We start from the raw sequence: 17,636 nt of genomic DNA on the forward strand, positions 1-17,636 counted from the left end.
GTCGTCAGCGATTGGATTGTCTCTAACCAATCTGAGTATCAAAGCCAATGACGAATTTTCAAACTGGGCTTTGCCCATGTGTGTTCTGGCTCAACACATCCGTTTTTGGACCAGTCAAAGGACCCCGAATATTTTTGCATTAGGTGAAGGGTCAGGGAAGTACTCAGATCCAGACGCATTGGTTGTCGCTTAAGTTAGGGTTAAAGGTTAATAATAATTATACATTTGTGGCTGTGGTAACTAGTGAAGATCAGACTCAGAGACTCATTGCAAAGAAATAACTAAAACCCGTGGGCGTGACGTAGCGTTTAGCTGGAGCAAGGAGTCTGTGTAGCCAGGCAACATCTGGATGCTTGAGTGAGGTTGCTTCACTGCATCACGTGGTTGAAGCATCACGCAGCTGGCTGTATCGCAGCGCGTTTCCACTATGAAGCATCATCGCGACTGCTGCGCAATTTGACTGCAAGCCTTTGCTACCAATTCCATCTAGGCAGCTCTCCAAACGCACAGGTAAGAGTTCAATCCAGATAGGAAAAAGGGTCTGACCAATAATATCATACAATGTTGCAATGTTATTCGGAAAGCACAATAAAGAGCTCTAGCCGTTTTAGCCTCTGGAGTCTCCTCTTTCAAGCTGCCATTAACCACATTATCCAGTCAACAAAGTAGCCTATTTGCGTTTAATATAAAGCAGAGACAAAGGACTTGATAACATGCCGCGTTCAAATGCAACCTTGCAAATGCACATCAAAGGGTCCATGCAGGTTATCCATATAGGACGCGTGGTAGCGCTGTGTATCGCAAGATGCTCACCGTATCGATGTAGCTGATATTATGGGTTGCTGCGGAGGCGGCGTAGCGCTGAATTTGATGGCTTTATTTGTGTCAATAGTTGTCAATTGTGCTTAGCCTACTTAGGCCACTGAGTCAATATGTAGCCAATATGATATTCGTTCGCATTAGAACAAAGGACTGAATTGTTGGATGAAAGCGGATCCTATCAGCTTTATTGTTGGGCGAATTCACAAATGACTTGAAAGTAGGTTAGGGTAGTAGTGTTTTACTTGCAGTGATGGTGTAAACGTGTACGGTGATATTTAAGTCAATACAAAATGCATTAATTATTCCCCCAATGCCCTAACTATTCATTCAATGCACCCTTCACTCTTCTATTTTGTCTCATTGCAATCCATAAAATTGATGTCAGGATTGTCTACCTGGACTCAGGGGGAGACGTAACACAGTGAATGTTAATCTATCTCTCTCCATTTAGTGTAATATATTACGTTTCGTATTCTAAAAAAATGCATGGATGTCCATCATCCATTTCGCATGTTACGAATTACAATTCATATGATATGGTAACGAAATGCTCTTTGTACAATACGTTACGAATTTGAAATAGGTATGACATGATGTTACAAATTCCAATTTGTTGTGGCTAACAATAGATAGTGACTAGGTGGCTAACGTTAGCTAGGTGGCTAGGGGTTAAGGTTAGCTTAAAAGGTCTAAGGTTATGGTTAGAGGAAGGGTTAACTAACATGCTAAGTTGTAAAGTAGCTAAACAGCTAGCACATTTGGTTCCTTGGAAGTTGTGGGAATGTACTCTACCATTCAAACGTTTGGGGTCACTTAGAAATGTCCTTGTTTTCCATGAAAATATACATTAAATGAATTGGAAATATAGGCAAGACGTTGACAAGGTTATAAATAATGATTTTTTTTATTGAAATAATAATTGTGTCCTTCAAACTTGCTTTCATCAAAGAATCCTCCATTTGCAGCAATTACAGCCTTGCAGACCTTGGCATCCTAGTTGTCAATTTGTTGAGGGTAATCTGAAGAGGTTTCACCCCATGCTTCCTGAAGCACCTCCCACAAGTTGGATTGGCTTGATGGGCACTTCTTACGTACCATACGGTCAAGCTGCCCCCACAACAGCTCAATAGGGTTGAGATCCGGTGACTGTGCTGGCCACTCCATTAGACAGAATACCAACTGACTGCTTCTTCCCTAAATAGTTATTGTATAGTTTGGAGTGGTGCTTTGGGTCATTGTCCTGTTGTAGGAGGAAATTGGCTCCAATTAAGTGCCGTCCACAGGGTATGGCATGGCATTGCAAAATGCAGTGATAGCCTTCCTTCTTCAAGATCCCTTTTACCCTGTACAAATCTCCCACTTTACCACCACCAAGCACCCCCAGACCATCACATTGCCTCCACCATGCTTGACAGATGGCATCAAGCACTCCTCCAGCATCTTTTCATTTTTTCTGCGTCTCACGAATGTTCTTCTATGTTTTCCGAAAACCTCAAACTTAGATTTGTCTGTCCATAACACTTTTTTCCAATCTTCCTCTGTCCAATGTCTGTGTTCTTTTGCCCATCTTAATTTTTTATTTTTAATGGCCAGTCTGAGATATGGCATTTTCTTTGCAACTCTGCCTAAAATACCAGTATCCCGGAGTCGCCTCTTCACTGTTGAAGTTGAGACTGGTGTTTTGTAAGGTACTATTTAATGAAGCTGCCAGTTGAGGACTTGTATTGCCATCTGTTTATCAAACTAGACACTCTAATGTACTTGTCCTCTTGCTCAGTTGTGCACCGGGGCCTCCCACTCCTTTTAAAATTTTGATTAGGGCCAGTTTGCGCTGTTCTGAAAAGGGAGTAGTACACAGTGTTGTACGAGATCTTCAGTTTCTTACATGGAATAGCCTTAATTTCTCAGAACAAGAATAGACTGACACGTTTCAGAAGAAAGTTCTTTGTTTCTGGCCATTTTGAGCCTGTAATCGAACCCACAAATGCTTATGCTCCAGATACTCAACTAGTCTAAAGAAGGCCAGTTTTATTTCTTCTTTAATCAGAACAACAGTTTTCAGCTGTGCTAACATAATTGCAAAAGGTTTTTCTAACACGTAACATTGGAACACAGGAGTGATGGTTGCTGATAATGGGCCTCTGTACGCCTATGTAGATATTCCATTACAAATCAGCCATTTTCAGCTACAATAGCCTTTTACAACATTAACAATGTCGACACTGTATTTCTGATCAATTTGATGTTATTTTAATGGACAAAAAAAAAAAATCTTTCAAAAACAAGGACATTTCTAAGTGACCCCAAACTTTTGAATGGTAGTGTACGTTGTTGGTTTCCCATTGGTACTGGGAAGGAAGCCATACGTTTTCTGACCGGTAAAGCTGAACACTTTTTTTTTAACTTTCTGAGAACAGAAGTGAAAGTTTTGTTAATGTTCTAAAAACATGACTTTAAATAGGACCATGAGGAAACCAGTAGAAAACATTATGCTGAAGTACTTCGGAATTTTCCCCCCCACATTGTTACATTACAGCGTTATTCTAAAATTGATTAAATTGTTTTTTTCCCCCTCATCAATCTATGCACAATACCCCATAATGACAAAGGGAAAACAGGTTTTTAGAAATGTTAGCAAATGTATAAAAAAACAGAAATACCTTATTTACATAAGTATTCAGACCCTTTGCTATGAGAATCGAAATTGAGCTCAGGTGCATCCAGTTTTCATTGATCATCCTTGAGATGTTTCTACAACTTGATTGGAGTCCACTTATGGTAAATTCAATTGATTGGACATGATTTGGAAAGGCACACACCTGTCTATATAAGGTCCCACAGTTGACAGTGCACGTCAGAGCAAAAACCAAGCCATGAGGTCGAAGGAATTGTCCATAGAGCACCGAGACAGCATTTTGTCGAGGCAGAGATCTGGGGAAGGGTACCAAAACATTTCTGCAGCATTGAAGGTCCCTAAAAACACAGTGGCCACCATCATTCTTAAATGGAAAAAGTTTGGAACAACCAAGATTCTTCCTAGAGCTGGCCGCCCAGCCAAACTGAGCAATCAGGGGAGAGGAGCCTTGGTCAGGGAGGTGACCGAGAACCCGATGGTCATTCTGACAGAGCTCCAGAGTTCCTCTGTGGAGATGTGAGAACCTTCCAGAAGGACAACCATCTCTGCAGCACTCCACCAATCAGGCCTTTATGGTAGAGTGGCCAGACAGAAGCCAAAAGGCACATGATAGCTCACATGTAGTTTGCCAAAAGGCACCTAAAGGACTCTCAGACCATGAGAAAAAGTTTATCTGGTCTGAAGAAACCAAGATTGAAGTATTGAGCCTGAATGCTAAGCGCCACTTCTGGAGGAAACCTGGCACCATCCCTACGGTGTAGCATGGTGGTTGCAACATCATGCTGTGGGGATGTTTTTCAGTAGCAGGAACTTGGAGACTAGTCAGGTTCGAGGGAAAGATGAACAAAGCAAAGTACAGAGAGATCCTTGATGAAAACCTGCTCCAGAGCGCTCAGGACTTCAGACTGGGACGAAGGTTCACCTTCCAACAGGACAATGACCCTAAGCACACAGCCAAGACAACGCAGGAGTGGCTTCGGGACAAGTCTCTAAATGTCCTTGAGTGAACCAGCCAGAGCCTGGACTTGAACCTGGTCGAACATCTCTGGAGAGACCTGAAAATAGCTGTGCAGCGAAGCTCCCAATCCAACCTGACAGTGCTTGAGAGGATCTGCAGAGAAGAATGGGAAAACTCCCCAAATATAGGTGTTCCAAACTTGTAGCATCATACCCAAGAAAACACAAGGCTGTTATCGCTGCCACAGGTGCTTCAACAAAGTACTAAGTAAAGGGTCTGTATGCTTACGTAAATGTGATATGTCAGTTTTTTTTATATATATATTGCAAAAAATATATAAAAACCTGTTTTTGATTTGTCATTATGGGGTGTTGTGTGTAGATTGACGAGGAGCAATTTTATTTAAATCATTTTAGAATTAGGCTGAAACACGTTATTTTTGTTGAGAAAATAAAGGGGACTGTATACAAATGCACTGTATGCAAAATAACCATTGGACAACCACACTCTCACCAAGCTCTAAGAAACATATGACTCTCAGAACATAACGTGATAACTGGGTAAAAACTAGTAAGTAGTTGCTAATTATCTAAAAAGCTAAACTGGTCCATGATGAGATTCAAAAATGTTTTTTTTTTGTGTTGGACGCCTACCCATACCACTCGCCTTCAGTTTTTGTCTTAAGTAACCTTCTGTTTCATGTAACCAGACCAAACGTAACATATGAGTGTGGCAAATCGACGTTTACTATGTTACATCTAGTCTTTGAGACCAGGCTAGGATAGCAGAGGCTAAATTTGACATACCAAGTGCATGACTTAGTCCTAGAAGCCTATTGATTTTGCAGAATGGGAGATGGGTAGTGTCCTGTTGTTGAAAACCACATGGCGCCTTTATTATGAGGTCTCAATTTCAATTCAGTATGCTTATCATTAAACATTCAGGCAGTTTAAACAGTATCACAAATATATAATTATATTTAGGAAATAAGGTCTTATATTGCTTAAATATACATATCTACTGTCAGTGATGTAGTGGTAAAAAAGTGTGTATCAATTCCAGAGACGGATCGAGATAAGCCGAATAACCACCGATATAAACCAAAACATATTACATTTTTAGAACTGTATTGTTTGGTTTCCTTTTTACGCAGGTCTATAGGAAAGGCCTAATGTATATTTCTGTAGTTAAAGAGATTCTCCGGTACTTTTGTATACTTTTTAGCCAGTAGTTCTGAAAGTAACACTCAGGACAAAAGTGGTCCCTGAAAATGGCGTACTACGTCACATGTGAAGATATGTGCACCTCGTCATTGCTCTCTCTCACTTGCTCTGTTGTGTGTGCTTGATGTGCCTCTTTCTAGATGTCACTCATATGGTTAGGGGCTGAAGCTCATTGGTTGAACTCAAATTATTAGGGGAATGGCCCACATGGGGGAAATGTAGGGAAAATGGTGCTTCCAGAAAAACAGTCACTTTCAAACTAGGGATTTCATGGCTAATTTAGCCAAGACAGTAATTCTGCTTATAGATTAAGCATTTATGAGAATGGCCCTTAGTTAATTCTAAAATGTTGTATTATATATCCATTTGAAGAGAAACAAGTTATAAATGGGTTTGAGGGGACCCCACATGGGGCTGGATAACAAGTTTGGGAACTACTGTACTTTTAACCTCTCTCTCTGCATGCTTACTCTTTCTGTTTGCATTGTATCCTGCCTCACCACTGTCGGTCAAACTTCTCTGTGTAAAGCAAAGTTATTTTGTTATGTGAACTTATAGTAGCCTATATTTTGTTCAATTATAGCTAGCTTAATTTCAGTCAACTTCTCCTTCTGAGGTCAGTCTCCATTTAACGTCAGCTTCTAACTTCATCCATATAGCCAGCTAGTTATATTTAGCTATCTAGTTAACCGTAGCCAGAGCCCTTGAGTTACAGTAGGTAGCCATCTGACTGAAATTTCAGCAACTTTTTTTTTGTACGCTCATTCTGAGACTGTTTTTTTTGGGGGGTGGATGTCAAGGGATGGCAGGAGTTGAGGGTTGTTTAAAAAAATGCCTTACGTCCGGCATCGCGCAAGGCCACTGTCAGCGGTGTCTCTCTCTACTTGTCACATGCCAGCGTTGGTAGGTAATTTCATGTCTCGGTCTGTGCGTTTCCCATTGAACGAATGCACTGCTAAGAAGGCGAATCTGGGAAGAGCAGGCGAACATAATGAGCATACCTGAATCATTATTTCACTAGTTTGCAGAGGCAGGTGCGATTGGAACTTAGATCAAGAATATTAGCATTCTGCCTCCCGAGTGGCGCAGTGGTCTAAGGCACTGCATCACAGTGCTTGAGGTGCAATTGGCCCAGTGTCGTCTGGGTTAAGGGAGGGCTAGGCCGGCTGGGATGACCTTGTCCCATTGTGCTTTAGCGACTCCTATGGTGTGCCGACTGCATGCACGCTGACATGGTCGCCAGTTTAACTATTGCGGCGATGTGTCAAGACTGTAACTAACAATTGAAAAAAGGGGTAAAAATACACAACAAAAAAATATATATGAATATTAGTGTTCTGAGCATTTATCAACACTGGGAATGCAATAATGAGTGGGTTAACGATAATTAACTAAATGAAATGGTGAGTAAATGCTATTTCACAAATACATATGTCTGAGTAAACGGCATTTACGTTTACCCTCCACTACATCCCTGTCTACTATACACTAAAAGATACATGTTGTGCTGGAAACCTTTAATGATTTCTTCACAGCATGTTGTTACAAGAGACAATAAGCACACATATTTTATGTATCAGAGTCTTACCTTCCAACCAGCTAAGCCTATATTGTGAGGAAACCAGAATTTGAGCAATTGATTTTAATTCCTGGCCATATGGCATTTTGCCCAGCTGGGGTCACATTCATAATCTCTGAAGTGCAGCCAGTGATGTAAAATGGGTTACTAGACTTCTCAGGTAAATTAACCATATGTTTCGTAGAGCTTGGTGAGAGTGTGGTTGTCCAATGATTATTTTCCATACAACCTTCCTATAACTTTCTGGGAATGATGCTGGAAAGTTGCTTGGCTTTGGACCATTCATGCAACTTGACCCAAAAAATATATTTTCTTGGTATTTTGTTACCTTAACAGAATGTTTCCTAAAAGTTCAAACTTGGTTACATTTAACTTACATTTTGGTGATGTTCTAGAAACATTTTCCAACTGGTTTGACATTGGGAATGTTCTCAAATAGTTCAGAGAACGCTAAGAAACAATGTTCTTCTGTGGGATTTTCAGTACTTCAGCATGTTTTATGCAGGTTTCCTCAGAGTTCTATGTAAAGTTGTGTTCTCAGAACATTTAGAAAGCATTCCATGAAAAACAGAAGAAAACATTAGTAACGTTCAAAGAATGTTCCAGAATGGTATTTAACAACATATACATTCTGTTTTCAGTGTCAACAAAAGTTTTTCTCACCGCTATCTTGTTAAGTATGTTCAGGTGTGTTTGCCGCACCCACTAATTGGCCACACCTGTTCTTAATGAGTGCTTGTTTCCTTTTAAATGGGGTCTGTTTGAATAGACTAAAATGAACAGCATTGTATGGGTTAAAAAAGTTGCATGCTCCATCCTGGTGGCGCGGTGGACTAATTCCATGGATAAACAACCAAACATTGTAGGTTCAAATTACACTGATGCCATCCAAAAATTTTAAATCTGTTTGCATGATTAATTCAAATACATTTCCATGTGTCCTATCTGTGCTTGGAGTGCAAAACAATTTACCTAAGCTGACAGTCTTATTGAACATTTTTCTCAGAACGTTAATAAAACCTCCCAGGAAAACTTTCAATGAACCATGCTAAAATGTTCTCAGAACCTCCCTGCAACCAAAAGATGTACGTTACCAAAACAGGCAACATTTTCACTTTCGTTCTCAGAATGTATAAATAACTTTCTGTTTTACCGGTCAGGAAATGTATGGCTTCGTTCCCAGGACCAATGGGAAACCAAAAACAGTTTTCATACAACTTCAAATGAACCAAATGTTCTAGCTGGGTGAGGCCTAGGGCTGCAAGATTTATCAAGTTTTTATCGAAATAGCAATAGCTGTGCTATTTTGGAATGGCACTTTTTAAACTTAAAAAAAAAACTTTTGATTTATTGCTCGATTTGATGGAGTTTTCTCTTGTCTCTCCTCTTTTTGCCGCTTCCCAATCCCACACACACCAAGCCCCACCCACGGTCACTAAGGCAAGTAGTTCCTCATGCTCGAGATTAGTTCTGCATGCATTGACAAAACAGTCAACTAATTTGACTGGGGGCTTGCCTGTTTTGCATATTATTTTTACATTAATGCATGTCACATATCAGTTTGCCAGCAATTTAAAACATTTATATCATTGAGTTAATAAAGCCACATATACATGGTCTCTATTTTGTTTTCTTGAGTAAGGCAGCTCTAAAATGCAAGTGTTAAAAAAAATAGGGTGCTGCCATAGAGTTACATTAGAAGTGCCTATCCAAGAAGGCTCAAGGTCATTGGCAACAGATACAATTACATCAAATCACTTTATATCTACAGTAGCTTTGATTGGACTGACTTTCAGAATCTTAGCTAGCAGTCATCGTCATGAATCAAGTCGATAATCTACTGGCAAATCCTTTTTAATCCTTGTCGTATGAAGATAAATAATGTAGAGAAATTATAGATAAAACGTATCGGTGCTTATCGGCCAATGGACATAAACATTACACAACAAGTTGGAAATCGCAAATTTAGCAATGTGTGGTTTGGAAGGAATCAGTGGCTAACTGCAAGCATTGCAAAGAAATCATTAGCCTGCAATTCAGTGGAGTCGAGGTCTGGTCCAAAGTCTAAGATTAAGGGTCTCTTTTCCTAGTTTAAAATGATAAGCATTCAACATTGGTGAATGTCAATGAAGCATGATTTGTGCCTAAAACAACTATTAACTCGGAACTGCAAAATAAGACTTTACTGAGTTCAAGACAACTGGGAACTCGGGAAAAATGAGCTATGACTGGGAAAATACATTTTGAACTTTCATCCAACTCGGAATTGTAAATCCGGAACTCGGGCCTCTTTCTAGAGCTACGACCTGAAGATCACTAATGTCATCATGATTCTAAAAATTTTTTTGTCGAGCTCCCTTTGATGACTAAATGACTAAATTTGATGACTTTGATGACTAAATTTGCCCACGAAGGACTGCTGCGCCACCTTCTGTTCAAGTGAGCACAGCACAACAAGGTGAGTCCAAAAATGTCTTGTATGCTGCTGCATAAATTATTTAATATGCCAGGGAGATATGTATACTGCAGCTTAGAAAGTAATACTAATTGTAATGTTGTTTAGTAAGTTGTTAGTTGCCCATGTGCCTAACCCTAATAATTTGGTCTATATTCACCTCTTAATTTCGCCTAATGTTCTGACTTGTTGGTGCACATGTAGCCTATAACCTGTTTTTGAGAAATCTAATCATCAAATATTGTAAGAGCTTTCATTGTCTGCTTATATGCCCCCTTTTTTTATGTTACGGTTCTGACTTGGTGTACAGGGAGAGCACTGTAAGAAAGGCCCATGTTCTGAATTCTGTTGCTGTACATTTCAAAAGTGCTGAACAAATAGTTGACTACGTACGTCCTAGCTTGCTCATTAATGTCTTAATCAAAATTACGGATTGCCTCTTATCCGCTTGTCGTTCCCTTATGACATAGTTTGTACATCTCAATTGTCAGTAGAAACCACATTTATTTAAGCATGTTTTTTAAAAGGCAGTAAATGAGGCTGAATTAACTGTTTCGAAGCCAGACGAGGCTCCGCTGATAGCAGTGGTAAGGTGTTGGAACTCTGCTGTTCGGACAGCTCTATGTAGGCCCTAGCAGTTTTTGGGCTATTCATTTGTGTAACTTGCTCTCTGCAAAACACTAGTTAGTTGGTCATAGAAAACTACAAATGTGCCTTAAATAATTGTGTTAGCCCCTAATGCTAATCGCGAGTTAGCTAGCTGGCTGGCTAAATCCAATGAGATTGGGCAAATCTTGCTAGCAGACTTTTGCCCTAAAAAAGGCCGGTACCAGTGGTGGAGTATATAAGCATTGTTTGTTTAAACGCTTGTTCTTAATCCAAAAGGATAAGGCAAAGAATATTCAAAAAATGTAGTCTGAAAATGTACTTGTATATACTGAAAAATATATATAAATGCAACATGTAAAGTGTTGTGTAAAGTGTTCCCATGTTTCATGACCTGAAGTAAAAGATCCTAGAAATGTTCCATACGCACAAAAAAGCTTATTTCTCTCAAATGTTGTGCACAAATTTGTTTACATCCCTGTTAGTGAGCATTTCTCCTTTGCCAAGATAATCCATCCACCTGACAGGCGTATCAAGAAGCTGATTAAACCGCACGATCATTACACAGATGCACCTTGTGCTGGAGATAATAAAAGGACACACTAAAATGTGCAGTTTTGTCACATGAGACAATGCAACAGATGTCTCAAGTTTTGAGTGAGCGTGCAAGTGGCATGCTGACTGCAGGAACGTCCACCAGAGCTGTTGCCAGAGAACTGAATGCTAATTTCTGTACCATAAGCTGCCTCGAAAGTCGTTTTTGAGAATTTGGCAGTACGTCCAACCAGCCTCACTCACAACCACAGATAATGTGAAATCTTTGCATTTAAATTTTTGTTCAACACTTTGGTTCCTACTCTGTCACAACCATCTGCAGAGGCTGGTCGATGACATTCCCCATGGCACTGGAGTCCACTAGAGCTGTAGAGACAACACTTGAGGGACAGCCAGCGAAATGGAAACCAGAAAGGTTTTGGCGGGAAATGATGATTATGGAATACTCACGCCTACCCTGGGAGATGAAAGATCACAGGGCCTCTCCTCTGCCCTTGTTGAACCCGGGTTGGGACGCACCAGACACAGCTGAAGCTGGTGCCCCTCCAGGACGCAATAGGGACAGAGCCCCAGCTGTCTCCGGTGATGCCGCTCTGCCGCGGAGAGGTGTGTGGCCCCTAACTCCATGGGTTCAGGCTCTGCCTCAGGACAGCCAAAGGAGGAGGGCGAGGAGAGAGGTAGGCGTCGGCGCTCCCGAAGAAGGTTGCCAAGATGTATGGCCATTGCGATGAGCGAGTCCAAGGAAAGGTTGTCGTCCCGGTGCGCCAACCTCCTTGCACAGTCCTCTACTGAATAGGGTGCAGAGCGCTGGTTCATTCCATCCGCTGGAGGCTGCTACGGTCTGGAAGGTGAGGGTGTACTGAGCAGCAATTTGGCCATCCTGCTGGAGTTGGAATAGTCGCTCACCTCCCCCTCTGCCCTCCGGTGGATGGTATAAAACCACCCTGATAAGAGCCATGAACCTCTCGTAGGAACCCAGATCTTCCTCCTCTTCTCCTCCCAGACGGCTGTAGCCCACTCCAACTCCCACCCGGTCAGCAGGGATATGACTGTGGCAACCTTGGACCTCGCTGTGTTGGGGGCTCCTGTCTGATGGGCGAAATAGAGTTAAATGTAACCAAGTTTGAACTTTTAGGAAACATTCTGTTAAGTTTCGTAGAGCTTGGTGAGAGTGTGGTTGTCCAATGATTATTTTCCATACAACCTTCCTATAACTTTCTGGGAATGATGCTGGAAAGTTGCTTGGCTTTGGACCATTCATGCAACTTGACCCAAAAAATATATTTTCTTGGTATTTTGTTACCTTAACATCACTGGAGTATGAAGCCACGGCATTTGGACGTGGTCCCGTCATACTTGTCCAGGAGGGGCAATCGGGGATTGCCTCCCTGGGTGCACTGCTGGGTAGCCTGGGGGAATGGCTCGCTGAGACGACTCGTGGTAGAAGGCCCTCCGCTAGTTGAAGGTAAAACCTCTCGGAAGGCGTCGAGGCAGTGAAGGACGCAGAGGACCTCTTCCATAGCTGCACCTAGTTGCACCAGCTGATTGTGGTGTTGGCGGAGTTCACCAACTGTCTGAGGACTTTTTCTTCTGCTGCTTCCACAATTAATGGGGCAGTATTCTGTGACGTATACACAGTGAGTCAGGAAGCAGGTGCAGGAAGTGAGTTTAATAATAATAAGGCAGATGAACAAAATAGGAATACCGTACTGAACATGAAAACAAACCAATACTGGCTGATGACTGAGGGCTAAATAAAGGGAAGATAATCAAGGTGTGTGTAATAATGGGCAGCAGGACTAGGCGTGACCGATAATTACATTTCTATGATTCTAACAGTTTACCCAGGTGTTTTGACCTATAATCACAAGTAAAATTGCAACCAAAATATTTGCTAAAAAAAAAAAAACGCAAATACATTTTTTGCCATATCGTGCAGCCCTAATGTGAATCATCCTAGGGTGTCTGCAGCAGCCCAGTAGTCTCTAAATATAGAGCCATACATCAACAAATAGGACGACTTACAGCTTGCCTAGAGTGGGCAGATATTGCATCAACTGAGTATTCTCGACTACCCTACCGCTGAAGTGCTCACAAGTGACAGGACAGCATTCTCAGCTATAAGTCGGTCTGCCGTTTTTGACACTTACTTACAGTGGCCGTTGTCACAAAGAAATGACCACTTTAATACTTTTCAACCAGAACCTGTATTCATAAAACGTGTCAGAGTGGTAATACTGATCTAGGATCAGTTTGCTATTTCAGATCATAATGAATAATATTCTCCAGACTATGATACCCCCATGGCAAATGTGATGCACATACATACGTGTTTCATTCTTACCGACTGCCTTACACGCTTGCGTAGCACACAAATACCATCCACACTAGCTTGAAATGTTTCCTCCCTAACACCCTCGGCCTATTAATCGGATGAATCTGCCGTATGCACTGCCTGCAATCAATCGAAGTCTAACATGGAATCAATTTGTGCCTATTAAAGCTTGTTACTAGATCTATTGATTGTCCTAGGGCCAAGGATTTGACACAGATTGTAGACTGAGGGAGGGGTGCCTGTTCTAACATGCTGAAATGAGCTCAGGCTGTCTCTCAATTCCAATCCTTCATGTTGGTGGCATGGGGGAGGGTTTGCTTTGCGGAGGGTTGTGTGGATTTTTCTGGGCACAGGGGAGGGTAGTGCATTTTTTTCCCTGGTTCCCATTTGCTCTTTTGTAGGTTTAACTGTATAATTTCTTCCATCCTAGCCACATTTCCTCATCTGCTTTCATGCGCATCCTTTATATCAAGGAGTTTTCAAATAGCAATATCTGATAGGCGGCAGCGTAGCCTAGTGGTTAGAATGTTAGACTAATAACCGAAAGGTTGCAAGTTCAATTCCCCAAGATAAAATCTGTCGTTCTGCCCCTGAACAAGGCACTTAACCCACTGTTCATAGGCCGTCATTGAAAATAAGAATTTGTTCTTAACTGACTTGCCTAGTTAAATAAAGGTAAAATAAAAAAATTGGCATTGGAGAGGCCAGTTGCATCATTGTGCATGAAAGAACAGTGAAGACATGATACAGAGACACACAGTGAAAGTCACTCAGAAAAATATTACTTGAGTAAAAGTCTAAAAGTATTTGGTTTTAAATAAACTTAAGTATCAAAAGTAGATATAATTGAAAAAATATACTTAAGTACGGTATCAAAAGTAAAGTATAAACAGTTAATAATAAGCGAATCAGACGGCACAATTTTCTTGTATTTTTTTAATTTACAGATAGCCTGGGGCACACTACAACACGCAGACATAATTTATAAATAAAGGATTTGTGTTTAGTGAGTCCTCCAGATCAGAGGCAGTAGGGATGACAGGGTGTTGGTATCTTGATAAGTGAGTGAAGTGGACCATTATCCTGTCCTGCTAAGCAATGAAAATGTAACGAGTACTTTTGGGTGTCAGGGAAAATGTATGCAGTAAAAAGTACATTATTTTCTTTAGGAATGTATAGTAGTGAAATAAAAGTAAAAGCAGTCAAAAATATGAATAGTAAAGTAAAGTACAGATACAGTACCTAAAAATAAATACTTAAGTACTTTAGTACTTTACACCACTGAAAGACACACACACACACACACACACACTTCATCATGCATCCCTCTACATAACTGCCCCCCCCCCCCCCCCCCCCCCCCCCCTCCACGGACACTCAGTCATAAACACAGCCCCTAGAGCCTAGACCCTGCTGTTAGTCTGCCAGATACTGTAATGTGACGGGCTTGTCATTTGATACGGGTCTGTCGAGAGGTTAAGGTGGTTGACTGGAGAGAGGTTCCTTTCTATGTGGAGGTTAGCTGTGGCCAGGGTGGCGACACACTCCACTGGCTGCTAACTAGGAAGACACCCTGGCATACCAGAGAGAAGGGAAGGTAGGACCCTTAGTATTTATTGTGCAGACCTCGAGATATCTCTATTAAGGGCACAAGGAGGCAGTAAAACTAGTCGTGCTCAAGACTGGCATTCTTAGAGCCGTGTCACATTCAGATAGCTTCAGCACTAAAACGTAAAGGGGGAATCTCCATGGGTGGGCTAATATCTATGGCCAGGCTATTCATCATGATTGGATTTTTTAACTGCTTACTGCAACAGACGGAGCATGCACACGCATGCCTTTCAATTACAGTTTTAGCGTAACTATATACTTGTTCGGGCTCCGAGTGCAGTGGCCCACTTTCACAGACACTGGGGAATCTCAAGGGCATCTAGAGGTTGAGGCTGGAACTAGTAGCTAGCTACACCATAATCTTAATACAGTAGGCGGGCCCTTTGATAGGCTTGTTGGTATTGTGGCCTTCAGAAAGTATTCATACCCCCTGAATTCAAAATGTATTAAATATATTTTTTTCTCAACGATCTACAAACAATACCCCATAATGACAAAGTGAAAATATGTTTTTAGAAATTATAGCAAATTTATTGAAAATGAAATACAGAAGTATCTAATTTACTCCTGAGTAAATACTTTGTAGGGGCACCTTTCTGGGTAAGTATCAAAGAGCTTTCCACACCTGGATTGTGCAACATTTGCCCATTATACTTAAAAGATATTCAAGCTCTTTCAAATTGGTTGTTGATCATTTTCAGGTATTGCTATAGATTTTCAAGCACATTTAAGTAAAAAATGAGCCACTCAGGAACATTCACTGTTTTCTTGATAAGCACCTCAAGTGTAGATTTGACCTTGTGTTTTAGGTTAATGTCCTGCTGAAAGTAGAATTCATCTCCCAGCAGACTGAACCAGGTTTTCCTCTAGGAATTTGCCTGTGCTTAGCTCCATTCTGTTTATTTTTTATCCTGAAAAACTCCCCAGTCCTTAATGATTACAAGCATACCCATAACATGAAGCAGCCATCACTATACTTGTAAAATATGTGACTGACCGTCTCGATTCGGTCTTATATAGCAAAATTAGAAATTGTGTTTTTTACATTGGATAAAACTAGAGACTCAGAGCTAGAAAATTGTATATCATACACTACAGTTGAGGAACAATGGGAAAGTAACCTCACTTTTGAGAAAATGGCCCTTTTAATGTTTTTGTACACCTACTGGAGAGCTCTTTGTGTCTATACCTACACCCTCTTAAGTTTTAAGCACCCATCGCTTTATTTACATTTTTATTTTACCTTTATTTAACCAGGTAGGCCAGTTGAGAGCAAGTTCTCATTTACAACTGCGACATGGCCAAGATAAAGCAAAGCAGTGCAACACAAACAACAACATAGAGTTACACATGGAATAAACACATGTACAGTCAATAACGCAATAGAAAAAGTCTATACAGTGTGTGCAAAAAAAGTAAATAAAAACAATATGGGGATGAGGTAGGTAGATTGGATGGGCTATTTACAGATGGGCTATGTACAGCTGCAACGATCGGTAAGCTGCTCAGATAGCTGATGCTTAAAGTTAGTGAGGGAGGTAAGTCTCCAACTTCAGCGATTTTTGCAATTCGTTCCAGTCATTGGCATCAGAGAACTGGAAGGAAAGGTGGCCAAAGCAGGTGTTGGCTTTGGGGATGACCAGTGAGATATACCTGCTGGAGCGCATGCTATGGGTGTGTGGTGTTATGGTGACCAGTTAGCTGAGATCATTTTAGAAAGAGAGGGTCCAGATTGTCTAGCCCAGCTGATTTGTACGGGTCCAGGTTTTGCAGCTCTTTCAGAACATCTGCTATCTGGATTTGGGTGAAGGAGAAACTGGGGAGGCTTGGGGAAGTAGCTGTGGGGTGTACGGAGCTGTTGGCCGGGGTTGGGGTAGCCAGAAGGAACAAATGGATGCAAATTTCTGTTTGAAAAAGCTAGCCTTAGCTTTCCTAACTGACTGCGTGTATTAGTTCCTGACTTCCCTGAAAAGTTGCATATCGCGGGGACTCTTCGATGCTAGTGCAGTCCGCCACAGGATATTTTTGTGCTGGTTGAGGGCAGTCAGGTCTAAGTGAACCAATGGCTATATCTGTATCTGTATCTATAGTTTTCAATTTTTTGAAAGGGGCATGCTTATTTAAGATGGTGATGAAATTACTTTTAAAGAACGACCAGGCATCTTCTACTGACGGGATGAGGTCAATATCCTTCCAGGATACCCGGGCCAGGTCGATTAGAAAGGCCTGCTTGCAGAAGTGTTTTAGGGAGCGTTTGACCATGATGTGTGGTGGTCGTTTGACTGCGGACCTATCGCGGATGCAGGCAATGAGGAAGTGATCGCTGAGATCCTGATTGAAAAGAGCAGAGGTGTATTTGGAGGGCAAGTTGGTAAGGATAATATCTATGAGAGTGCCCATGTTTACAGATTTATGGTTGAACCTGGTAGGTTCCTTGATAATTGCATGAGATTGAGGGCATCTAGTTTAGATTGTAGGACTGCCGGGGTGTTAAGCATATCCCAGTTTAGGTCACCTAACGGAACAAACTCTGAAGATAGATGGGGGCCATCAATTCACATATGGTGTCCATGGCACAGCTGGGAGCTGAGGGGGGTCTATAACAGGCGGCAACAGTGAGAGACTTATTTTTAAAATTAGAAGCTCAAACTGTTTGGGCATAGACCTGGAAAGTATGACAGAACTTTATAGGATATTTCTGCAGTAGATTGCAACTCCTCCCACTTTGGCAGTTCTATCTTTACGGAAAATATTGTAGTTGGGGATGGAAATCTCTGAATTTTTGGTGGCCTTCCTAAGCCAGGATTCAGACATGGCAAGGACATCAGGGTTGGCTGAGTGTGCTGAAGCAATTGAG

General features: G+C 41.4%; 1 protein-coding gene across 4 annotated transcripts in view; it reads left to right on the forward strand.

Annotated features, from left to right (window-relative positions):
* The first annotated feature begins 367 nt into the window (after positions 1–367).
* Positions 368–17,636, forward strand: part of slc4a3 (solute carrier family 4 member 3) — a 103,151-nt gene continuing 85,882 nt past the window's right edge. For 3 of the 4 annotated variants that reach the window (XR_005038791.1, XM_021578908.2, XM_036958728.1), the window contains exon 1: positions 14,638–14,765. The gene's annotated coding sequence lies outside the window, so the exon portion shown is untranslated. Of the gene's footprint in view, positions 511–14,637; positions 14,766–17,636 lie in introns of those variants that run through there. The other variant, XM_021578907.2, reaches the window with a different exon arrangement.

This window comes from Oncorhynchus mykiss, chromosome 22, assembly GCF_013265735.2.
Source record: "Oncorhynchus mykiss isolate Arlee chromosome 22, USDA_OmykA_1.1, whole genome shotgun sequence".
NCBI lineage: Eukaryota > Metazoa > Chordata > Actinopteri > Salmoniformes > Salmonidae > Oncorhynchus > Oncorhynchus mykiss.